Raw genomic sequence first — 25,685 nt, forward strand, 5'->3', positions numbered from 1 at the left:
TGTGAGCACTAAGATGAAAGATAGTAAGTGGCTGTGCTAGCGTGAGGTTGCTAGCGAGGACAGCAGGCAGGCAGGCAGACAGAAGCGTTTTAAGCTGTAATTGAAATGAGTTTTGGGGGATTAAAAAACTATGTAGGAAAAAAGAAATCCAAAAAAAAAAAAAAAAACCCAGCGGGCCTTGATCCACTTTGATCCACTAGTGGTGCCCAACTGGAGGCAAGTGGGGTGAAGTGTCTTGCCCAGGGACACAACGGCAGCTGACTGGGGGAGCAGAGCAGGGAGATGACTGGTTCGCCTGCTACAACCACGGAGGGAGCTGGTTTCGAACCGAGTCTTGCCAATCTTGATTCCAGGTTCGCCTGCTACAACCACGGCGGGAGCTGGTCTCGAACCCGGTCTCATTGATGTTTCGGATTGCTAACTCGCTGCTCAACCCTCTAAGCCACTGACTTCCCCGACCGTTTATGGGACTATTAATATATTTATCTTGGATGTTCTATTTGGAAACATAACAATAATAATGATAAAACAGTAATGAGTCAATTATGTTTGTGAAACGTTGAGCAGTATTTTGTATTACACAATGAAATTGTGCCACTCAGCTATTGCTGCTAGCTACTATCGAGTGTTACTTTGTTAGCTTGCTAATCATTTTGCTAGCTAACAAAGTAACTTCATACGTCGTGCTGGGAGTGCACGACCTCAAGACACACTGGCAGACAGACAGACAGACAGCAACACTGTTCATACGTTTGCTAGATTTTGCTTCATTTATCATTTATGCTGACACTTTAAAGAAGGAAAGAAAATGTGACAAAACAAGTTAAGTAACCCACCAGTCATTAGCTCACTTAACAGCAGCTTAGCTTCCCTTTGCACTGACACTGTGTCCTGCAGTCCTGCGGTGGAAGTGTGAACAGATCCTGCTCCCAGCCATTCCTGAAATGTTCGTCAGCTTCCAAAGATTTGTACTTTCTCAACTCTTCATACGTGTAAGCACTGATACCATAAACGAGGTAGCTTATGTCCAGCGATGAACTTGGAGCTAGTAATGTACCCATCCCGGGCGTCCCAGATAAATTTGTCTCTGTACGGTATCCTTTCATCATTCTTCTTTTTCTCCATATTGGCGACTGCATCATGTTTGCACATTGAATCTTCCTGAAGATCATTCCATCATTTTACACCACGAGGCACAAGTTTCATAGTTGTTCTCACTCAACAATGTTAGATTAAATTTCCTTGCAGATTATATCCCCCTTCATGGCTAAAAACACTTTTTGTATGTGGTCAGGTAGTAAATTATTTCAGGCTTCATACATTATTATTGCTGTTTGTAACTCCACAAAAATCCCTGAATTCTAACGTTTTAACGTCCAAAACAGTACATTGTGTTTACTTGATGATTTTTGTCTGTAATTAGTGACTTGGTGTTTGGCAAATTAGATGAAAGATGATATAATGGCAAATTAGACTGAGTTATTTCTCATCGTTGTGTCTTGCATTTAGGGATTGCTGTGCTCCATTTAAAATCCCCAACTACACCACTGATGAACATCTACACTGGGATTGATGGGAAAGATTGGGACAAACACAGAGCCAAGACCAGCCTCGCACGTCCTCAGACCAGCCCACCTTGCAGCATTCAGATCTTCCACCGTCAACCTCCGTGACTTCAGCCAAGCTGTTTCACTTTCCAGCCCTGTGCCAGCCTGATGACCAAGATCCTTCTGCCTTTATAATGTGCCTTACTATAACTGCTCTGTATGTATCAGCCACCAGAGTTCTTAAAGAAAGCTTTTGTTTTTGCCTTTTTCATGTTTCTTTGTATCTGGATGTTTTACTAAAAGACACACGCATGAATCGTCTGAAGTGAAAAAAATCGACTAACTGAAAAAAATGAGTGAGAATTTGTTTATTGTTGTTTTATTTATGTCAGCTTTAGGTGACGGTGACACTGTTGTTTACCAAATTGTATTAAAATGAATATAACTCCACATCTGTTTGGCACAGTTAACCCTACACCTGAGTTTAGTTACCAGGATGTTTTACTTTGAGGATGACTCTAGTTTTGATCCACAATTGAAACTTTAAGAAGACGTGTTTAGAGTCGCATAGAGTAACAAAGAGCCAGAGTTCACAAAGTGTGCTCAGAGTCCACTTTTGAATAGGTTCAGGTTACCTCTCTCTATACCTGTGAAAGGCAGCCATTGCACTGGCTGCACATGAAGGAGAATAAGGAATGTCAGTAATATTTGTTCTAAACTCAGTTTTTATTGAATCCTCCTCTCTGGAAAATAAATATTCATGTTCTGATCCGTGTTGAAAAAGTCATGGATGGACACAGTAGCAACGTAATTGTGCTAAGTGATCATATATTCACTACAAATGTCCATTTTGTTTGGGGATTTAACATAAATGAACTAAACATAAGTTGAAGTATTTGTTTGTTTTGCTTTTGTTTATGTTTTTTTATTTCTCACTAAAACGCCATGTTCAAAGTTGTCCATAATATTCTTCAGTAATGAATAACAATCCCTTCTGCTTTTTGCACGTCTTTACCTGAATTTTAAACCTCTTTGGCAACTGTATCCTTGTCTTTAAGGTTGAAAAGTGTTCATGTGATGTAAATAAAGAAATGATAGAATCCTGCAAATGTCTCTTTTTGTATGATGGGGAGGGGAAACTGGGACATTTTTGCTCAGAAACATAAATGAAAGCAGATATTTCATTTTGACCATGTTAGCAGTCTGACTACACATGCAAACCTGACTTTCTTTTGCAAGCTGTGATCTGAGGAGCTAAATTTATACAAATCTATAAATTTTATACAACTAAAAACCACCAACCAGGCCAGAAATCTGGGTGTAGTGATGGACTCAGACCTTAACTTTGAGAAACACATTAAGGGAATTACAAAATCAGCTCACTATCACCTTAAGAACATGTCAAGGGTAAAAGATCTGATGTCTCAGCAGGACCTGGAAGAACTAGTCCATGCATTCATCTTTAGTCGGCTTGATGATTGTAACAGTGTCTTCACAGGTCTACCTAAAAAATCAATTAGACACCTGCAGCTTATTCAGAACTCTGCTGCTCGAGTCCTCACTAAGACCAAGAAAGTGGACCACATCAGTCCAGTTCTGAGGTCTTTACACTGGCTGCCTGTTGGCCAGAGGATAGACTTTAAAGTTCTGCTGCTGGTCTAGAAAGCTCTGAATGGTTTAGGACCAAAATACATCAGTGACCTCTTGACCCAGTATGAACCTACCAGAACCCTCAGGTCATCTGGATCCAGTTTCTTATCAGTCCCCAGAGTCAGAACCAGACATGGAGAAGCTGTATTCAGCTTCTATGCTCCACATGTCTGGAACAAACTCCCAGAAAGCCTCAGATCAGCTGAAACACTCAGTTTATTTAGATCCCGGTTAAAGAGCCACCTCTTCTCTGCTGCACCCGTTGTAGCCTTACAACCATCTTTACAACTTTATTAATAGACAACAGGGCTGGACTGGGACAAAAAAAGTGGACATTTTGAACCGAGACTGGCCCACCAGGTATTGATGGAAAGACGACCACGCCTATGAATGAAAAATATCTTTCTTATGAGACTGCTTATACACTGCCTTCTTAATTTATACAGACGTGGACAAACTTTTTAACTCTTATTTATTTTTATTTATTTATTTATTTCTCCTTTTGTGTACCTTGGGTGTAGAAAGGCGCCAAGAAATAAAATTTATTATTATTAATTTACAAAGAACAACTTTGCTAACTGATGGCAATCTTGCTTTAACTGTCACGATGAGAGACTGTAGCTAGAAGGTGGACCCAAAAGAAGAAAGAGGAGAGTGGTGAGAAAGAATACATTTTATTTTATGCTTGGGTTCATCTGTTGGTGACTCGGTCCGGGTGATGATTACGTCTCCTTGATTGATTGGTGATGATTACGAGGACAGAGGATTAGAGGAGGCTGGATGGAAATTCTTAAGGGGTGCGTCTGGAAAACAGCTTTGTCTGTGGGGGTTGTGTTTGGCGGCAGGCAGGGCGAGCAGGCAGGTTGGCAAGGCGTGAACGAGGCTGGAAGTCCTGATGCACCGTTCTTTTCAGAGGCTCTCCAGCAGCTTGTTGAAGCCACCTGAAAACCTGAGGAAAATACAGATAGCCAGGTGAGGGCTGTATGGATCCACGAGTAGACTTACAGAAGAAGACCTGATTACCACGCAGTCATGAGAGATAATCCGGCAAAGACTGGAGCTCCTGCTGGATCTTAAATAGCAGCCTGATGACAGCAGGTGGATCCAATTGTTGCTCCAGACTCTGCCCTGAATCGTTCAGGAAACATGCTCACCCCAACCTGAAACACCTGCAACACTCAACACACACAGCCAGGCCATAAACATGACATTAACTTTAAGTATGAAAACTCTTAATTACTCGCTGGCTGCCTGCACACCTGCAATGTTGATAAAAAGAAGCCTGTCTACGTGACTCTTAAGAAACAACAAAAGCTGTGATTACCGTAATCTCAAGTGCTGGGAAACAATATCTTGACTTTCAAATATATACTCACATAGCCTTTTTTGGAGTGAGTAGGGATCTTTTAGAGAAGGGAACAATGTCACTATCCTCATGCACACTGTTCTTTTGTCCATAGGTGGAGCACGCCTGTGGGGGTTAATGACACCATGTATAAAATCCAAGGTAAAGAAAATCCTAGAATCCTAAAAAGATGTGCTTCATACACTGCATTAGTAGTATTACCAAGATTTAGTTTGGCATCCATCTGTGTTATTGCTTGCTTGATATCTTGGGGGCAATCCTTTCCTTCTGTTACGAAGAACCTTTCTCCCTCCAATCACGATACCCGCCCTCTGTAATAGTCTACGGCAGGACCAGATCTTAGTGCCATCAAAAGTGACACGCTTTGGGGTGTCAGAGTGTAGGCACCAGATGAAGAGGTTGCAGTATGATAACCTTTAGGGCACTACTAATAGTAGGTAATTGCTGCCAGATGATTCAAAGCCACAGCCCATTGGACATGTAAAAGTACTCGTCACTAAAAGTGCCATGAAGAATTTCCCTTACCCAGACTTTTCCACCAGATCAGCTACAACAATGTTGACAAGTCCACGCCGTGTTCGCTCCTTCATCTCTCCTCTCACTGCATATGCTTTAAGCATCTTCTCCCCCCAGGCTTTTGTTCCACAACTCTTTTGACCAGCTTGGTAACAGGAAAATTAAACAGTAAGACCTCCAAACAAAAGATTTATTCTAAAAATATACACTACTTACAACATAAGGAGAAATGTTATAGAAGAAAACATCACCTCTTTGGCCTGTGAAGAACTGTCATCAATATGCCGACTTTTCAGGACATCAGAAAGATGTCATCAATGAGCTGTCTTTTTGCTGACATCAGAGAAGCATCACTGTCTGAGCATGATGATAGTGACAAGGTGTCTGTACACGAGGACAGCACACAAGTATCTGAGAAGGAAGAACACATCATTTTCACAAAACATCTTTTCCCTGTAGTTTCATTCAACAATCCACAGGCTCAGGAGTTGAGATAGTATGTGTAGACTGTAGACTATGTGCCATTGATTCCAAGCCTTTTGGTGCATGATGTGTGCCATGTTTTAAGCAGTATAGGCCATCGATAGGTAGCCAGCTAGATGGCAAGACTGACTGCTTGCAAGACTCAGCGCTGTTATCGGCCAATCCACTGATGAGATCTGAAAGATTGGTAGTTGTGGCAACAACAGAAAACAAATCCAAAAGGACACTGCTGAAAACCTGATGGGTTATTTTTCAACACAAAACTGCAAGTCTATAATGTACACAGTAATCATAAATAATGTCAAGTGCACCATTTTAGGATTATTTTAAAGAGAAATAACATCAACTGATTTAGATTTAAGAGAATAAAATAAACCATTAAGTTATTTTCTTGTGAACGAACAAACACTTATTCAGACTTGTTAATAGCTGAAGCAAATATAAACATGGATGAGAACCAGCTGCCTCTGATCTGCAGCATACCCACCTTTTTCCTCTTTCTGCATTCCTCACTATTAAAACTACTTTGCAGCACTTCTGTTTCAAAGTTTGACATCACAACTTCTCTTTAGTTAAATGATTTTACTATTTAACCTCCTGACAAGGTTATAATAGTTTTGGATTTTTTATTAGTTTTAGTTTTTATTTCGTTTTGACTTTTTATTTTCAAATTCAGTTAGTTTTAATTAGTTTTTAAGAACATATTTTCTAGTTTTTATTAGTTTTCGTTTTTTAAAAATGCTTAGTTTTAGTTTAGTTTTTATTAGTTTTAGTGTTAGTTTTAGTTTTTTGTTTGTTTTTTCTAAATCAGAGTATTTACCAGGTGCAAAATTCAAAATAATCAGAATAAGCACTGTATAATAAAAACTTAAGATACACTTTTTAAAAACTGTATCAGGTGAAAAAATTAACAGCCAATGACAAATCAAAGACAACAGCCCATAAGACAGTAGCCTTAAGTAAAAAAAAAAAATGTGCGCAATACTGCTTCTGAGATAGTGTGCTAGGTAAAAATCAACATAACCAACATACTAAAGACACACACCAACATAACATAAATCCATTCAAGAGACAATTCAAGGTTTCCCTTGGGCAACACACCTGATTGAGATGCTGTTGTTGTGAGCCAGGTGTGTTGCTTGCCAAGTGGGATTGAGCAGCCCATGTTGATCCGTCAGCTTTCTCTCCACTCGTGAAAGTGCGTCTCTCAGACTGGGTGGCTGCAAACAAAGAAGCAGACGTTTGTTCCTTGCTTGTATATTTGTAGTGAAGCTGGACACGCAGTAAGATACATGCAGATTTCTAGCGTGTGAGCATGTGAAATAGCAGCAGAAACCTAGTTTTGCTGTAATAAGCAAAGACAAAGGTAAGTGTGTAAATGCTGCTGCTGGATGACGTAGAAAAGGATAATTTCTCGTGTTTGTTGTCGCTTACGGCCATACCACCCTGAATGTGCCCGATCTCGGAAGCCTACCAGGGTCGGGCCTGGTCAGTACTTGGATGGGAGACCGCCTGGGAATACCAGGTGCTGTAATCTTTTGCACCCCTCTCTACAAACTGCAGAGGGCGCTGCTGCAGCATCACTCCAAACAGCTTCATATTTCACAATGACAAAACCAAAACTTCCACAAACATTACCATTACAAATGCTTCACGTGCTGCTTCAACACAATCTTCATCACTCCGTTTGGAGCTTCTTGCTCTATTTATTTACACAGGAACACACACTTCAGGTGTGTTGACAAAGCTTCTTCTGTGAAATCACAGGTGTGGATTTTGCTGGGCCACTATATGTGAAGGAACAGCGCTCCATGAGGAAATCTTATGTAGCTTTGTTTACCTGTGCAGTAACAAGAGCTGTACACTTAGAACTCGTCTCTGATCAGTCCACCGACAACTTTCTGCTGGCACTAAAATGATTTGTCTCAAGAAGAGGATTGTGCAAGGCGATCTACTCTAACAGTGCCAAAACATTTAAGAGAGCGGATCAAGATTTAAAGAACCTGTAGCAGAGCATCAAGTCCCCTCAGCTGCAGGAGTTCTTCTCAGAAAAGGCCATCTCTTGGCGATTCATAGCAGAGAGCGCTGCTTGGGGTTGTGGCTTCTGGCAGCGTCTTGTGTGCTCAGTCAAGTACGTCCTGAGGAGAGTCCTGAGGAGCGCAAAGCTCAATTTTGACTTACATTTTTTAAATAAAACTTGTGTTAATATTGTTTTCAGTAATGACTGTTTTTCAGTAGGAGGAAATGACAAGGAGATGGAGATATGGACAACAGCTGGCGAAGAGAATACCTGTTGGACTTGAAGTCAGCCCATCGCTGTGAGAAACCGCAGCCCCCTATGCTGAAAGTGGGGGATGTGGTACTCATAGGAGAAGACAACACACCAAGGCAATCCTGGAGGCTGGGAAGAATCAAGAAACTGTTGTCATGCGCTGTTCGCACCCACACTGGGACTGTATTAAGAAGACCTGTTCAACTGTTATTTCCTTTTGGAATTTTAGATAAACTGTAGTTTATGGGCGGGGAGGATGTTGTGACTTATTTGAAGAAGAAATGGTCTACATTAGTTTTGATAAATATTTGGTCATTCATGGTGTAATTCATCCAGATGTTAAACGTTTTAAAAGGGATGGAAGAATTCATTTCAACCTGATTCATTAGTGAAGAATTAACTTTAGAGTTTGAGACAAATTTAATATGTTCTGATTCTTGTGTTAACATGAAAACTTCATTACCCATCATGCATTTGAACTGAGTGCTGCCCCCGCTAGTTTGGCGCAAAAGGTGTGACATCAGAAAAAAAAATGGAGAAGTTGAGCGTAATAGTTTCCCTGTAACATGTTCATAAAAATTGTTCACTAAAGCTGATGTTCGACTGCAAGCCGGAGTGTCGTCTCATCCGTTTTTGATGTGGTTCAGTTGAGCTGCAACATAAAGTGGTCAACATTGTATGCTGTAGTGATAGTTTTACTCACAAATCCTTCACCTTGTCCTGCCATGGAGACACTCAGTGATGGGGAGGTGATAGTTTTTGTACAGCCATGTTCTCTGCACTGGATAACTGGGGGGGGATAAGAAACCACGGTGAAATAAGTTCTGTTTTGTGTTGCCTCCATGAACTGAGACATTTAGACAGTGAAATACTCATTGCAAACGTGAAACAAAACAAAGTCTGCTGCATTACTTACACGACACACTTTTCATCAGAAGCTTCCTCGATGGCATTGACAGGACACCTGTAGTTTCATGCTCCTTCAGACTTTGCAGGGTTTTCCTCATCAGAAGTGGCAGTAAGAACTGACCACTCTCGTCCATATTAGTGAGGAGCCTGCACAGAATGAACATGAATCAACACAATGCTCAATGCTTTAATCTCTGTGTGACTCAACCAGTCATTTTGAATAAGTGGATATACTAGGGGCAATTTTTTTTTCTTTTTTTGCCGTCTTTAACTACATTTAAAATGTAAAGTCTCCAGCCACACATTTTAAAGTTATTTACCCGCTCTAGCAGAAACTCACTAAATGATCACCAGCTGACTTTGAAAAGTTAGCGGGAAAAGACACTCTGTCTTAAAGCTGCCCGCCTTTAAGACAGACAGTTTGTGTTTTAAAAGGCCTGTCCGCCTTCCAGCACAGCCTCGAGACGGACATCCATTTGTCCTCCTTTTGAGATCATCTTTTACCTCATCTTTTATCTAATAAGGTCTCTAATGAAAAAGTTAATGTGCCTAATTAAACATAATTCAATTAATAATATGTAATTATGCATCCCCTAAAGATGTTTTTGTGACAGATAACTGGGTGAAATCAGTGTAAAATAAATATCTGACATTTTATTGGTTAACGGAACTGAACATAATTAAATTAGCCGTGTGGACACGTTTCCCCAAAGTATTCAAATATTTTCACTTTGAGGAGGGCGTGCAGCATGCTCTGCTTGATTGTTACAGCGACAGTAACGAGACATTACAAGCTATAACAAATCAGCTGCTGGCAACTAACTATGGAAAACACAACAGTGTTTATCAGAAGCTAAATCTAGCTCAAAATGACATGCTTGCTGCAAACTGTTTAGCACACATTTTGCACAATGCCACAAGATATGCGGCTGGCAACCTGGATCCGGACATTGAAAATGTTGTGTTAAAGGTGTATAGCCATTTTAGCATCTCAGCCAGTAGAACAGCACAGCTGAGGGAGTTTTGGGAGTTTGTAGAGGTGGATGAGTGCAACCTTCTGCGCCACCTCATAACAAGATGGCTGTCTCTGCTGCCGTCTATCCACCCAATGCCAAAGTGTTGGAAGCCCCTGACCAGTTATTTTCACAGCCTGAGTGACCAAGAATGGACAAAGAGTTTGTGGAAGTGCTTTGCAGAGGACAGCACTGAAGTGTCTGAGATGTACCTCCTCTTCCTCAGTCACATTCTCAAGGTGTTCGCAGACTGCATTCAAGCACTTGAGGCCAAATCATTCAGCACAACCTCTGTGTTTATAGTGATGACTGAACTTAAAGGGAAACTTGAGAGGAGGCTAAAGGACCATTTTTTCTGTGAACAGCACAATTAAACAGATAACTTCTGATTTGGCAAAGAAATGTAAGGCTGATTTCATTCAGTTCTATGAAAGAGCAAAAAAATATGAGAGTGAAAAGTAGGGCTGCACAATAAATCCTACAAAAAAATATTGCGATCTCGATTCACACATACATGTGATCTCATTTATACACACAGCGATTCTAAAGCATTTTATATCATGAGCTGTATCACAAACAAACGCTCCTAATTTCCTCCCGGATATTTTCAAACGTCCCCAAACGCAGCGCTGCCGTTGCCTCCTCCCTCAACCAGTGGTAAAGCGCCATTACAACACGTGATTCAGTGGAGGATGCCCACCTGCAAGCCAGTGTTTGGAAAGAGTGAGCGTGAGTTAAAGCGGAGCAAAGTCTGCAGGAAGGAGGTTTAAATAATTAGCAACGAAAACCCAAGCACTAGTGGCGAGTCACCCCCTCACCCGAACCGAACTCGTACCCAAAAGAGATTTGCATTCGGCAGCGGTGTGGAAGTATTTTGGATTTAAGCCAGATGATGACAAACAGTGTGAGTTGCATAGTAAAGCGTGTTTTGCCCTGGTTGCAGAACCGCAAGGCAACACCACAAATCTCTACAGTCGCATTAATCACATACAAAGCAAGAAACACTGACGATGTCAATAACCGTACTGAACCTTATACAATGCATTATATATATATATATATATATATATATATATATATATATATATACACACTTATGGAGAGAGAGAGAGAGAGAGAGAGAGTGTGTATTATATTTATATATGTAATATATACCTGTAGAAAAGTGACATTAAGTACATTTTAAGTTTTTGCATTTCTCCTGCTATAACAGGGCATTTGATTTTTCAAATGAGGAAAGCCTGTAGAAAATGTTTTCAATTGAAATTACTCTGGAAAAAAGTGAATATCGAGCCATAAGAAATAAATGCAACAGAACAGAACAGACTTTGTTGATTTTTTATTTAATGATTAATGTTGTTTTATAGGCAAGAATTAATAGGCTCTGTTAGTTCCAGGTACAATGTTATTATAAAAAGGTTTTTAATAAACATTGAATCAGTCCGGACCTCAACTTGTTACAGTATTTTTTTTATAAAGTTCAGTGCAAAAAAATATTTTGTGAAAATAATCGTGCCAGAGAATGGTGATCTCAATTCTGAGCAAAAAAAAATCGTGACTCACATTTTTTCGGATTCGTGCAGCCCTAGTCAAAGTTCGGACTTCTCCGAGAACAGCTTTCACAGCAAAATATCAAAGCTCTGCCTCACAGCTGCTGTGTCTTATGAAGAGTACAGTGATGCAGTCCAGGCCTGCAAACTAAAAAACATTGATATGGATGGACTCTATGAGGAATATGGCATGGTGGAAGCTATTCTCAGCTGCCCAGAAATGGAAGCTTGCCACAGTGAGGAGTGCTCTCTGAAGCTGTCTTCCAAAACCACATGTCCCACTGGTGAACCTGAGGAAAGTCAGCATCTACATCCTCTCCACTCCCTGCAGCAATGCACATACAGAACACGTCTTTTCAATGATGACCTCAGCAGGGACAAATGACAGAAATCGTCTCCACGTGGAAAGTGGCAAGGCAGAGCAGCAAACTTGTCAGCTTCGCGTTGGAGTGCACAGACATGTACAGGAAATTTCTCTCAAACAACAAACCACTGGAGGCAGCCAGGAAAGGCCAAAAATATCAAAAGTAGACCTTCACATCTTTGGACAGTACAACAGAGTCATACTATCTCATGGGTTTCATTTTTTTGTTTTGTTTTTATCCTAGCTTTGTTGAGTCTTGAAAATAATCCTCCTTTTTGGTGTTATGGAAATGGCTAGCTAACAGCGAATAACGCTAGCAAGCTAGCTAACAGTGGCTGTACAGTTAGCATTACCTTAAACCCAGAAACTCATATATAACTTTAGTTTTCCTTAAACTCATGATTTCTCAACCCGGACATAATATCACTGTACTAAAAATAATGAAGACTTCTTACTGAAGGATCGTGGAGCAGTCGATGAGTCCTCCATCTCTGCTTGCCGCAGTTTGTCCTTGTGTCGCGCCGCGAACATGGCGCCACCTACTGGCTTGAAGTAAAATCAGCATGCAGCCTATCCTGGCTGCTATCAGACCACAGAAGAGATGGAGAGAGAGATCTGGATTTTAACTCTTGCCTTTTATTTTATTTGATTAATATTGAGAATCAGCAGATTTATTTCATCAGTGTCTGAAAGTAGAATTCAGGAAAAATATGCTTTTCTTGGCCTTGATTAAATAACAACATATGTGACAAAATGTATGGTGAAGGGAATACTAAGAAAAATTCCACCATTAATGAAGTATTTTTCATTTCATTTTCATTTCATACTTGCCGTCTAATTATTCCTTTTTTTGTTGTTGTTCAAGAAGAATAAACATTAAATTTAATCAGGTAAAAAGTCCTGATTTCATTCAGCCCAACAACTGTGTTAAAATGTCCTGCACATCAAGTGTGTCAAACTTTTTGAACACTTTCACACATTTTCATCCTTACATGTAAAAATGCAGAGATATTCATTTCTACACTTCTTAAATTCTTAAAACTACATCAAGTAAATATTTGACAAAGAACATGACAAATTATACAAATTGACAGGATTTATTGACTAAAACAAAACAAGTATCTCTAACTTTTATACCGAGAGAATATCATGGAAATAGTTTCAGTCCCGTTACAGAAGCAGAAAAAAGGATGACATTCGGGTGTTTCAAGACAAAGCCGTGACAGACTGTGTCTTTATTCATTTCACGGTGTTAGACTTAAACTGACTTTACGACGTGTAAGACTCGGAGCTCAGAACAGAAGGAGGCCAGTATGTTTTAAAACAGCAATAAAACTCGGATTCATATCGTGTAAAAATGAAATGAATGAAATGAAAAATACTTTATTAATCCCAAAGGGAAATTCAATGAAATTCAAATTCAAATTCAATAAAAGTCCTTTAATGTTTGCAAACATGGCACTTGAAAATAAGGAAGTGTAAATTGGTTTGGAAGAACATAACTCACCGTTTTACACCGTGACGGTAATAAAACACAAGGATTAGAAAGCCTGTGCATGTAGCAAGTTGAGTTCCAACGAAATCGAAAACGCGGTTTTTATAGGCCTCTACGCCCCTAGCGACTGCGAAACGGTGCAGAATCAAAAAAAAATTAATTTCGACATATTACACCATCTTACGCGAGTCTAACCCGGAGAAAATGTGTAAAAACAGCAGGATTAATCAGAAAAATATTTTCAACACTTAACCCGCTCAGAAAAAGCCCACTTTTGTAGTACTTTAAATTCCCCATGAGGCCTTGCGGCACTTACCCGGAAGTAGGAATTGAACATTAGGGACAAAATATCATTTTTTATTTTTATTTTGAAAAGTAGGTATTGACAAATAATTTCCATGGTGAGGTAAAGTTTGGCCAGGCAAGGCTTCCGTTTCCTCTGCTTTTTGTGTGTGTGTGTGTAAATTACTACTTAAATGATTAGCAAGCTAACAAAGTAACACTCGATAGTAGCTAGCAGCAATAGCTGAGTGGCACAATTTCATTGTGTAACGCAAAATACTGCTTAACATTTCACAAGCATAAGTGACTCATTTTCTTTACTTTCAATATTATTATTTTTCCAAACAAAACATCCACGATAAATATATTAATACTCCTATGAACGGTTGGGGGCGCCAGTGGCTTAGAGGGTTGAGCAGGGAGTTAGCATTAGATTAGCAGGCGAACCAGTCATCTCCCTGCTCTGCTCCCCCAGTCAGCTGCCGTTGTGTCCCTGGGCAAGACACTTCACCCCACTTGCCTCCAGTTGGGCACCACTAGTGGATCAAAGTGGATCAAGGCCCGCTGGGTTTTTTTTTTTTTTTTTGGATTTCTTTTTTCCTACATAGTTTTTTAATCCCCCAAAACTCATTTCAATTACAGCTTAAAACGCTTCTGTCTGCCTGCCTGCCTGCTGTCCTCGCTAGCAACCTCACGCTAGCACAGCCACTTACTATCTTTCATCTTAGTGCTCACAAACATGCTGATGGAAACACTTTTAGGCAGGCAGGCAGAAAGAAGTGTTTTAAGCTGTAATTGAAGTTTTGGGGGATTAAAAAACTATGTAGGAAAAAAGAAATAAAAAAAAAATCTTATCGAGTGTTACTTTGTTAGCTTGCTAATCATTTTGCTAGCTAACAAAGTAACTTCATACGTCGTGCTGGGAGTGCATGACCTCAAGACACACTGGCAGCCAGACAGACAGACAGCAACACTGTTAATACGTTTGCTAGATTTTGCTTCATTTATCATTTATGCTGACACTTTAAAGAAGGAAAGAAAATGTGACAAAACAAGTAAAGTAACCCCCCAGTCATTAGCTTCCTGCGGTGGAAGTGCGAACAGATGCTGCTCCCAGCCATTCCTGAAGTGTTCATCAGAACACGAGCGCTATTTATAGCCCTCTACGCCCCTAGCGACTGCGAAACGGTGCCGAATCAAAAAATTTTCATTTCAAAATATCAGACCATCTTACGCCAGTCTAACCCGGAGAAAACGTGAAAAAAACAGCAGGATTAATCAGAAAAATATTTTCAACCTAACCCGCTCAGAAAAAGCCCACTTTTGTAGTAATTTCAATTCCCCATGAGGCCTTGCGGCACTTACCCGGAAGTAAGAATTGAACATGTAGGGACAAAATATCATTTTTTATTTTTATTTTGAAAAGTAGGTATTGACAAATAATTTCCATGGAGAGGTTTTGTCGGACAAGGCTTCCGTTTCCTCTGCTTTTTGTGTGTGTGTGTGTGTGTGTGTAAATTACTTCCAGTTAATTTCGATCGAACTGATCAAGCGAATTAGCCGGCTGGCTAACAAGAAGACAAACTTCTCTTAATTGACAGTTAAAGGCTTATATTTTGCAGGCCAGTCGCGACAATACACCTTCAAGAGTATGAAGTCGAAAAAAAATGATATTTGGCACAAACATGACAGCGAACATTTACGTTGCCGAGCTTTTTACAGTGGCCTTCAGCTTCCCAATGTTCAATCATAACTTTTATACCACAGAAGCTGCACTTAATTGGTCTTTCTTTTGTCTCAGATTTGTCTTGCAGATCATAGAAATATAGATACGTACCAAGAAGTGGATAGAGAGAAACAGGTGGACAGAGAGGAAGATGATGGAAGTCACCAAGAGGACAGAGTGGAAGATGATGGGGGGAGTGACCAAGTGGACAGAGAGGAAGATGATGGGGGGAGTGGACAAGAGGAAGATGATGGAAGTGACCAAGAGGACAGAGAAGAAGATGATGGAAGTGACCAAGAGGACAGAGAAGAAGATGATGGAAGTGACCAAGAGGACAGAGAGGAAGATGATGGGGGGAGTGGACAAGAGGAAGATGATGGAAGTGACCAAGAGGACAGAGAAGAAAATGATGGAAGTGACCAAGAACACAGAACAGAAGAGAGGAGCCAAGCCAGAAATCAAGATTTAAACCAATTGGAGGTACTACCTTTTAATTACAGATTATCAGTTGTTCTTTTCAATGACATGAGATATCTCTCTTATTAGGATAATGATGTCATTATAATTTTGGCTTATGTGTCCTATTGTGATTTAGGTATGAATGTAAGCAATTGTGTCTTATATTACAGAGACATCATGTTGACGATCCTGTATACCCTGGTGCTCCCATCACAAAAGGACAGAGTCTGCTCTTACTCATGTCATAGGTACTGAGGCACAATTTGACAGGAGTAGCTCTTCAGGATCTTCTTGCAATGTTTAATGAACATTTCCCTGGCTCTGTTCCTGCAACCTCATATCTTTTTCAGAAAGCGTATGGACAGTTTGGCCAGTACGTGCCCCATTTCTATTGTAGTAACTGTGAAAGCTATCTGGGACCCAGAGAGACAGCTCCAAAAAATTGTTCCACTTGTAATGCTGAATTTGACATGGAGAGAAATTTAAGAGTTGGATCTTACTTTCTTGTACTAAGTCTGTCAACCCAAATTGTGAACATTTTGGAAAAACCTGGGATACATTTAAATCGAAGAGAATCAACTCCAGGCATTATTTCAGATATTCAGTGTGGGGCTGAACACATACAGCTCAAGTGGAGTGGACAAATAGGGGTTGATGACATATCACTTCTGTGGAATTGTGACGGAATTCCAGTCTTCAACAGTAATAATTTTCAGATATGGCCAATTCAGTGTCAAGTCATAGAGCTTTCGCCAAAAGATCGCCAAGCCAACATATGTATACCATGCTTATGGTTTGGTAAAAGCAAGCCGAATATGACCACATTTTTAACTGCTTTTGTTGCAGAGCTCAAAGAACTGGAACAGACTGGAATTAGATGGATGGACTCTAAAAATATAGAGCATACAAGCAAAGTTCATTTAGTCCTCTGCTCCTCAGATTCAGTTGCCCGCCCCCTCCTGAGAAACACAAAACAGTTCAATGGCAAATATGGGTGTGACTTCTGCCTTCACTCTGGTGGTGGTCCCTATGCCTGGGAAACCCCGGAACCACCTTTAAGGACAGAGAAGGATCATTTTCAGCATGCTATGTTGGCAACACCTGTTAATCCAGTAATGGGTGTGAAAGGCCCATCCCCTTTGATGGAACTTGAGAGCTTCAAGATGATCACTGGGTTCATTCCTGAGTACCAGCACAGTGTCTGCCTGGGTGTCACTAAACAAATGACATCTCTGTGGCTAGACAGTAAGCACCATAATGAAGACTGGTACTTGGGCACCAAAGTCAGTGATATAGACCAGGAATTGCTGGCTATTAACCCACCTGTGGAGGTCACAAGGGCACCAAGATCAGTCAGGGACAGAAAATTCTGGAAAGCATCTGAGTGGAGGTCATTTTGCATTGCCTGTTTTGAATGGTATTCTGAAAAAGAAGTATTGGAATCATCTTTTTTTATTAGTTTTTGCAATACACACACTTCTTCAGGATGCCATCAAAGTGAGACATGTGGATCTGGCAGATCAAGCTCTGCGAAAGTTTGTGCTCAACTTTGAGAGACTTTATGGTAGCGCAAATGTTTCTTTTAATGTGCATTTGTTAATGCACTTGGCAGCAAGCGTGCGCAACTGGGGACCACTGTGGGCAACATCCACGTTTCCATTTGAGTCATTTAACGGGACTTTGCTTAGGTTTTTCAGTGGAACAACACACGTGCCAACACAAATAGTGAATCGATTTCTTCGGTGGAAGGGTCTCTCAACAAAAGCAGGGACTACAATGGCAAATGCAAATGAAGGCATAAAAACATTATTTGACAAACTTCAAAGTACCTCTAGCTTGACAAAGAAATCACAGGAGTTTCAACATAATGTCAGAGGTTTTGGCTGTCCAAAGAAAGGTAGCACATCTGTGTTGCAGAGGATGGCTATTGAAAGTTTTTTAGGAGTGACTGTTCATTCAGGTCTATTTTATGACCGTTTCATTTGTAGTGGTGTAGTTTATCATTCATATAACAACACAACTCTTAAAAAGAGAAATAATTCTGTTGTACAGTTAGATGATGGAACGTTCTGTGAAGTTATGACCCTTCTGGCCTTTACATCTGATAATGGGGCCTCATCTACACCTACCAACTTTTGTATTTTGGTAAAAGAGCTTGCCAAGGTTGGAGGAAATTTTTGTAGAGATGCTCAGTTAAATATATTATCCACATTTATAAATGAGGTGTCCCACAGCCACTATGTATTTGCTGTGCATCCCCAATCACTCAAACGTAAATGTGTAATGGTTAAGTCCAAAGACAAAATGTATGTCATTCCACTTCCAAACAATGTTGAAAGAGATTAAAATTCTTGGGGAGCTACTTATTTACAAACATCTTGCCAAATGACCTGTTTGATCCATTTAACATTACTAATGAAATGTTCTTTCTGAACACTTGTGACAACTGTAATGTGTTAATACAGTGTGAGTGAGCAGCACTGCACTAACTGTAAACCACCTGCTTTTTAGTAGAACAATCTAATTTTTTGTGCACTTGTACTTTTGAAGTTAACATTATTCAATGTGGTTTTGTATGTAAGATGTATCATATTTTTTGGCCAAACTTATTAAACGTTACAAAACAACTGTAATAATTGTTATCTGTTTACTTCACACACTGCACAAAATTGCATAAATATATTTAAGTGCATTTTTGTAGTAATACGATTGAACACTTCAAAAGAATGTCTTGAAGTATATAGTTACATAAAAATGTAACTTTAAATGCACTCACTTATTAAACACTGATATTAAAATGTGTACTTGATGATACACTTTAAAATATATTAAAAATATGTGTAAAAACAAATTTCAAATAGTACACTTACACACATTACATTTTCATTTCACTTAATGTGTATTTTTGTATAATATATTTCAATGAAGTATAACATAGTGTTATTACTTTAAAGTATGTTAAAAGTGTTACAGTGAAAGTACAAAGTTAGTATACTTTTGATATGTTTACAAAAAAATATGATTTGTATAAGAACATTTTCAACATACTATTAGAAATATGAATATACTTGAAATACAATTAAGTACATTTTTTTTTCACTAGGGCATGCGTGCAAAACAAAGCTCGCTGCTGTTCTTCTGGCATATTACTAACACAAAGCAGAGAGGGCTGAGTCAGCAGCAACACACAGAATCCAGCATAGCCCTATAGATAGAACAAATATTACAGCTACAAACATAAGCTGCATTCACGATGTTAACAATACAAGCGTTTTCCTTACCAGTCTAGAAAAAATTCTGCAAGCTCAGCATCAGATTTCTGTCATTTCACAGCCCAAAGGCTGTCTCCAGCAAGGAAAGCGGCACAAAAATGTCCTGTTTGGGGTTCCTGTTAGCAGTTTGTCTGCTACTGGCTATCTTCTCATCTACTTCTAGCCAGAACAGTTACACGACTCATGTCTATCTAATAGAACAGTGTTCTTTTTTGTTTGTTTTGTTTTTGGTTTATTAACTGAAATATCCTGTCCTCAGTTAAAACTATCTCACTAAATTTTTTTATTATTATTTGAAAGCCCCCAAACTTTATTAGAAGTAATTGAATATATGATAATCAGACAATGAGTTAAAGGACAGTTTGACGTTGTGACCACAATGAGGATCGAAGCCGCGACCTTCGGATTAGAAATATGTAATTCTGCCTAGTAATCAGAGCCGTTGTTCTTCTTTCTGCGCATGCGCACAACAGGAGGACATTATTTCTATCTTTGGAGATATCTTTTAGGTATTGAACCACCTGAAAGTGTAACCAAGTCTTTACAGGGCCATATAGATGCATATGAATTCTTTGTGTGTGTGTGTGTGTGTGTGTGTGTGTGTGTGTGTGTGTGTGTGTGTGTGTGTGTGTGTGTGTGTGTGTGTGTGTGTGTGTGTGTGTGTGTGTGTGTGTGTGTGTGTTTTTTAAACTGGTTCTTTCTTTCTTTATTTGTAATAATTATTTGGAAAAACATTAGTGTCATTGTCTTTTCCTGTAGACAGTCCTGCTCATCAGGAAAAGAAAAGGTATATTACGGTTAACAGCATCAGACTTGGCAGCATTATGAAACACAGCAATCAGTCCCTCATGGAAGATTTGCAAAGTGTCCTAGAGAAGATCCTGCTGGAAGGAAAAGTTACACTCGTCTGTGTCATCAGGTCGGGTTGGGTAATGGAAACACAGCTCCTGTTAAATATGGAGCTACTTTAGTGTTAGGGATCTATCTTCTTCTAAGCCAGGGGTGCCTAAGTCCGGTCCTCAAGATCTACCATTCTGCAACTTTTAGATGCAACCCTTCTCCAACACACCGGAATCAAATGACTGGCTCGTTACCAGGCCTCTGCAGAGCTAAATGACATGCAGATGACATCTGATTCAAGTGTGTTGGAGAAGGGTTGCATCTAAAAGTTGCAGGATGGTAGATCTCGAGGACCGAACTTGGGCACCCCTGTTCTAAGCAATTTATTTATTTATTCGTCCATTATTCAGACAGATTTCACAGGATCCTTAGTTCACGTGGTTGAAGTAGAGATCAGGTATTCAGTTTGTATCCTTAAAAGCAGAACAACATGCATTTTTCTGTATAAATTAGATACCAAGACTTTCAAAAACCCAACTCAAACCAATTGTGAGCAGAATTAAGACGAAAAGGACGGACCCAGAGACACACGAGTGGTTTAGTGCAAATCAAGCAGATAAAAGTTCTCAGGAAATCAGGAGATTTGCAGCCTGTGCATCTCACCACACACACCCAATCAGGAAACTGCTGTTTGGTATTTATACAGATGCACATAAAGATCAATATGTTTTCATCCTTTTATTTATTAGTGGGTCTATGTTGACTCCTGATGGAGGAGCTGTGTTGAATCAGGTGTACAGCCTGCCAGGAGTTTCAGGACAGGGTGTCTCAGACAGAGACAGGGACAGAGGGAGGAGAAAAAAAAAAAGGAAAATAGGGTTAATAGTTATCCCCACAGTGTGTGTGTACGTGTGTTTCTGTGAAAAGTTGCAAGCCTTTTCTCTCAAAGGTTTGATAGTGCTAGAAAATCTTCAGCTGAGTGTGTTTAAGCGAAAACATTCTTCATTGTAAGCAGTGTAAATTTACAGAAGCCTGATTTGTTTTTTCTCTCTTGCCAAACAAACAATGTGTGTCCTTGTGTGAGTACTGAGCAATGTAAAGTAGAGCAAAACATTTCCTCAGTCTGGTCAGATTATTTTGCATGAATGATGAGATATGTAATCTCCAAGAAAATGTTCTTAAACTCTTTTCTCCGTACACACCTCTTGGGTAGAGCAGGCTTATTTACAACACCAAGACTTTAATTAAACAACTGACCCTCATAACAATCGAACTATTTAAAACTTAGTGACTTTGGCTCTGTTGGATCAACAGCATCCCTTTTGAAAATTGGCACTTTTTTCTTTCCCTCATTTATGACATAAATGGACACAATTCTCCCTCAGGAAGAGGCAGACGCTTGGAGTGTGTGTTATCCAATTTGCTAGAATGTGTGGGATACCGTTCTATTCTGTAAGCGTCTTTACAGAATCCAGATAATCAATTAACTTGGCCTCTCGTCCTCCTCCCAGAAGGACCTTAACAGCTACCTAAAGAACGTTACCTGCTGTCCAACAGCTATTTCTCCGCTCTAAGCGGGTACCACTCCAAGCAGTAATGCTGCCCAACAGCGATTTCTCTGCTTCCAGAGCAGTAACTCCCAAGCCCTTCATACTCTCCCCCACAATCTAAAAATAGAAGCAGCTCCAACTCACCAGACTTATTCTCTAGGTTCTGACTTTGTGGATTTTGTTGGCGACACTGCAGGGAACCAACGAGGGAGCCTCCTTTATACATGGAGGCTGAATTCTCAGGTTGATCAGACACAGCATTAGTCGTTGGATCCTCTCCGGTCCAGTTGCTCGAGAAATCCTGTTCCATGACATGAAATTGTTGAAGAAAAGAAAGAGGAAAAAAAGAAAAGATTAAGAGACTGGACGAGTAAAGTTTAACGAAAAGCACCACACAGGCCCTCACAGAGTCCAGTGAGGTTCTGAAGGACAGAAACTAAGGAAGAAAGTATTTTTTTTTTTTTTTTTTTTTTTACTATTGTTATGACTAGAACCCCTTACACCGCCTGGTACGGGACAGGTAAGATGGTCCACATTCCCCACTCCCTCCAAAACAGCCTCTAATCTTGTAGGTGTTGTGTCTTTGTGCAACTTAATGTTATTAACCAATAACACTTTGTTCTCAGTCAGGGGATGAGTTGAACAGTATAAATATAAATAGAAGACAATGATAATGTTTCATATGGATCACTAAATGGATTAATAAAGACATTTCTTTCACAGGATCCAAGAGCCCTGCTAGGTTTATATTCTTTGAACATTTCCATTCTGGGCCCTAAACCATTCTGTGATTTGTAGACTATCAGTAGGGTTTTAAAATCTATTCTATGACCGACTGGAAGCCGGTGTAAAGATGGTAAAACTGCTGTGATGGGTTCAGATCTCTTAGTCCTGATTAAAACTCTAGCAGTAGTTTCCTGGATAAGCTGCAGCTGTTTAATGCTCTTGTGGGGAAGTTCTGGTAAAAGACCATTACAGTAATCCAGTCTACTGGAGAAGAGGGCATGGATGAGTTTCTTCTGGTCTTTTTGAGAGACAAAAAAAAAAAAAAAAAAAAAGACAAAGCAATTGCACTGATTAGACATTCGATAACAGAAATACAAACAACCACTTCAGACCCTGGTTAAGATAGCCCAGAAATGCATTGGCATGCTACATTAGCAAGTTAGCTTTAAAATTGGTATCTGAACTAAAAAAATGAACTCGGACAATTTGACTGAAAACGATTAACACTCATTGATTTAACCAAAACAGTAAAATGACAGAGTTACCGAGTTTCCACAGTGTAATGAAGCTTTAACTGTCATTAGATAAACTTAGGTGCACCCAATCATGGATGGAAAAAAAAAATAACATGACTGGGAGCGACATTGAAGACATTGAGGTGGACGAGAGTTCTTCAAAGTAAAATTAACCTGAATCATACACCATCAAAAAGCCCAAATCCCAAGAACGTGAAGGGGAATGACAAAGATAAGGATAACGGAAATATTGGCACTGCCATTCTCCATGCTGTTCAGGCTCTTACTAAGAAAGTGGATGAACAAACTGACCTTTTAAAAAGATTTGACAAATAATAAATTTGACAATAAAAATAATAATAAATCAAAGACATGCATGTTAGGTTCATTGATGACTCTAAATTCTCCCTAGGAGCAAGTGTGAGTGTGAATGGTTGTTTGTACCTATGTGTTGGCCCTGCGATAGACTGGTGACCTGTCCAGGGTGCACCCTGCCTCTCACCTGTTAATGCTGGGATAGGCTCCAGCTTACCGGTGACCAGTAATGGACTAAGCAGTACAGAGAATGAATGATGAATGAATACATTTTATTTGTATAGCACTTTATATTGCAGGGAATCTCAAAGTGTGTACAGAAAACAGGAATATAAAAAAAAAGTAAAAAAAAATACTATTTAGCAGAAGGTTTTTTTTTAAGGAAGGTTTTCAAGTTTTGCTTAAAAACTTCTAAAGACTGTGGACTTCTCAGGTGGTCTGGTATGGTGTTCCACAGTCTTGGGGCAGCAGCTGAAAAGGCTCGATCACTCATGCTATGAAGCTTGGTTCTGGGAACTTGGAGGATGTTTGTGGTTGTAGAACGGAGGGTTCGTGAGGAGGGGTGAGGGGTGAGGAGTTCCTGTAGGTAAAGAGGGACATGTTCATAAATGCACTGGTAGCTGAGGAGGGAGACCTTGTATTCTATTCTGAGTAGGATGGGGAGCCAGTGAAGAGTTTTCAGGATGGGGGTGATATCATCTTGCTTGCACACCCTCATCAGGATCCTGGCAGCACTGTTCTGGATGTATTGCAGTCTCTGAATGCTCTTGCCAGGGATTCTGATGAGAAGTGCGTTACAGTAATCTAGCCTGGAGGAGACAAAGGCATGGATGAGCTTCTTTGCATCTGCCAGGGTGAGTGTTGGACAGAGATTGGTGATGGTCTTGAGGTGAAAGAATGAGGTCTTACAGAGATGTTTGATGTGGGTGTCATAAGTAAGGTGAGGTTCCATTTTAACACCCAAGTTAGAGGCAGATGTGGAGAGGGGGATGTTTCGGCCAGAGAAGGTAATGCTAGTGATGGTGGAGGAGCAGAGCTGGTGTGCAGTGCCAAAAAGAATGGCTTCTGTTTTCAAACTATTCAGCTGGAGGAAATTTAGCTTCATCCATGCCTCTGTCTCCTCCAGGCAGGTGGTCAGTGTGGATGTTGGCAGGGGAGCAGAGGAGGTGGGGGTTGTTTTGAGATCAAGCTGTCTGTCTGCTGATGATATTGCTGAGGGGGAGCATGTAAAAGTGAAGGGCTGTCATCATCTAGTTCGGGATGAGAACCATCCGAGACGAGGTCTGGAGAAAATTGAAGGAAGCGCGCATGTGTAGTGAGCTGCATATATACTTCAGAGAGGACTTCTCCAAAGAAGATCGGGACGCTCGTTCCAAGCTGTGGCCACTGGTTCAGGAGGCCAGGAAGAAAGGGAAGAGAGCATTCCTGAAGGAAGGCTATGCTCTGATCGGCAACAGACATGTGGACCCTAATTGAACAGCTTATATTGTGACACTGGTTCATAACAGGTACAGTGATCTAAATGAACAGTTCCATGAAAGTTCAAATACCTCAGGGGGTGGTTGCAATAAATGCTAATGTTGAACTTTGATAGGGACTTAAGCTGCTCATTCCTGTGCATCAGTTTCTCTGTGCACTCTTATCTAGCGAATGTTACCTTTTTTTTCTTTAAATACCAGGGGATTAAAGAACAATGTAAAATGTGGGGCAACATTTCTTTTTTGTAAGGAACAGAAGAGCAATATTATTTTTTTGCAAGAGGCTCATTCAGTGGAGGTGGACACTAAATTCTGGAAACAACAAAGGGGAGACTGTGTTTACTTCAGTCATGGGACTTCCCATTCAGCTGGAGTAATGATCCTGTTTAACATTGCTGGAAATGTAATCAACCACATAAGTGACAGCAATGGCCATTGGCTAATGATGGTGATTGAGTTTAATGATGTTAAGAATATTTTGATTTGTGTTTATGGTTTGACAAAAGGGGACAGAACAAGCAATTGTATTCTTCCTTAAGTAAGATGCTGGAAGGATGGAAAATGACCTATACTACTGACGATTATAGCAGGAGGGGATTTTAATTTGGTCCCCGATCTTTGGATGGATTGTCTTCCACCTAGAGGGCAAAGTCATTATTATGAGAAAATCATAAGCGGATTTATTACTCAGGGAAACTTAATTGATTGTTGGAGAATGAGAAAACCCTCTACCAAACAATACACATGGTATAATACAGCTAATAATGGTCAATGTGTTCAAGATGAGACTTTTGGTTCATCTCTACCAACCTGATAAATGAGGTCCATAAATATGAAATATAAGCATCACCCCTAACTGATCACTGTGCCATATCAATTTCCTTTCAACTAGGTGGGGTTAAGCCTATCCCTAATACTTTACGGAAGTTTAATAGTAGCCTTCTGAGCAATGAGGAATTTTGTACTAAAACCAATAACTTATTAAATGAAATTAATCAGTTAGTGATGTCACCCTTGAATAAATGGGAATGGTTTAAATTTAAAATGAAAGAAACTTCCATTCAAATGAGTACGTGTGTCGCTAAAGAAAATAAACCAAAACAACAGGACATTAATAATGATATGAATAGATTATGTAAAAAAACAGATTTATCCCTAGAAGAACAAGCTGAACTAAATAATCTACAAAACCAATTGGACAGCCTATATCTACAAAAAGCTAAGGGAGCTTTTATACGCTCAAGAGCTCGCTGGCTTGATGAAGGTGAGAAAAGTACTATTTCTTTAGCCTAGAAAAACAAACAAAAAAGAAAATTAATAAGTTACTCATTAATAATATTAGCATTGACAACCAAGA

General features: G+C 39.8%; 1 long non-coding RNA gene and 1 pseudogene across 1 annotated transcript; one reads left to right on the plus strand and one right to left on the minus strand.

The window, feature by feature from the left end:
* Window positions 1-6,990: 6,990 nt before the first annotated feature.
* Window positions 6,991-7,099, plus strand: LOC121637588 (annotated as a pseudogene).
* A 4,354-nt stretch (window positions 7,100-11,453) lies between these two features.
* LOC121637470 lies at window positions 11,454-18,988 on the minus strand. Its single transcript, XR_006009848.1, has 3 exons — window positions 18,914-18,988; window positions 12,126-12,252; window positions 11,454-11,631 (listed from the first exon to the last, which is right to left on the minus strand). It is a non-coding gene; the product is annotated as an uncharacterized LOC121637470 (long non-coding RNA).
* Window positions 18,989-25,685: the final 6,697 nt, after the last annotated feature.

The sequence above is a fragment of the Melanotaenia boesemani genome, chromosome 3, assembly GCF_017639745.1.
Source record: "Melanotaenia boesemani isolate fMelBoe1 chromosome 3, fMelBoe1.pri, whole genome shotgun sequence".
NCBI classification, from domain to species: Eukaryota; Metazoa; Chordata; class Actinopteri; order Atheriniformes; family Melanotaeniidae; genus Melanotaenia; species Melanotaenia boesemani.